This window comes from Oryzias melastigma, linkage group LG15, assembly GCF_002922805.2.
Source record: "Oryzias melastigma strain HK-1 linkage group LG15, ASM292280v2, whole genome shotgun sequence".
Taxonomy (NCBI): Eukaryota; Metazoa; Chordata; class Actinopteri; order Beloniformes; family Adrianichthyidae; genus Oryzias; species Oryzias melastigma.
In genome coordinates this window covers 1452583-1453289 of record NC_050526.1, presented here as the reverse complement: position 1 = coordinate 1453289, position 707 = coordinate 1452583, and the positions used below count along the sequence as shown (strand labels likewise).

The 707-nt window shown below is 44.4% G+C and overlaps 1 long non-coding RNA gene across 1 annotated transcript; it reads left to right on the top strand.

Moving 5' to 3' along the window:
- The first annotated feature begins 40 nt into the window (after positions 1-40).
- Positions 41-706, top strand: LOC112138744. Its single transcript, XR_002917836.2, has 3 exons — positions 41-324; positions 405-523; positions 622-706. It is a non-coding gene; the product is annotated as an uncharacterized LOC112138744 (long non-coding RNA).
- The last annotated feature ends 1 nt before the right edge of the window (position 707 follows it).

Sequence of the window (707 nt, the reverse complement as noted above, 5' to 3'; positions counted from 1 at the left end):
AGATTTTTTTTAAAGCATGTTTTTAGAGAAGAAGCTGAAAACTCCACAGTGTTTCTTTCAAACATTTGAATTGAAAAAATGTCAGTTTATTTCTTTTTGAATTCTTCAGACGTTTTCCTTTGGATAAAAACATGCTTTCCCATCTGGACCTGAAGCAGAAATGAAGCTTAGTCCTATTTTCCTTTAAAGCAGCAGCTCCAGATTCAGCCAAATTCTTTGTTCTCCTAGCTTCTCCTGCTGGTCCTGCTGTGCTTCAGCGTCCAGCAGGACTAGGAGGTTCCAGCACAGCGGGTGAGGAAGAGGCTGCAGGAGGGAACGCTGAAGGTACGACTCTGTCATTTCCACCTTTGTTAGCAGCAGGAAGGAGAGTTTTAGAAATCCAACACAGACTTTTCCCTCATGAGGTGAAAGCTGTTCAGTTCTTTGGTTAAATCAACGTTATTCCATCAACACATTTCCTGAAGAGAAGACCAGACGCTCAGGAATTCTCCCTCCTGGTCGGCTCCTCCTCATGTCTCTGATGGTAACTTGAACTCTCTCGTCTTCTAGAAAGGCTCAATCTGACTGTTAGGATCTTCACCTGAAGTCTTCAGTTACTAAAGAACGACCTTGTTTCCATAGGAGAGCGTGACGCCGCGGTGGAGAAGGATCCAGACGTCTGCAGGACGGAGATCAGGAGTTGATAAACGTGGACTGATGTCAGCAAA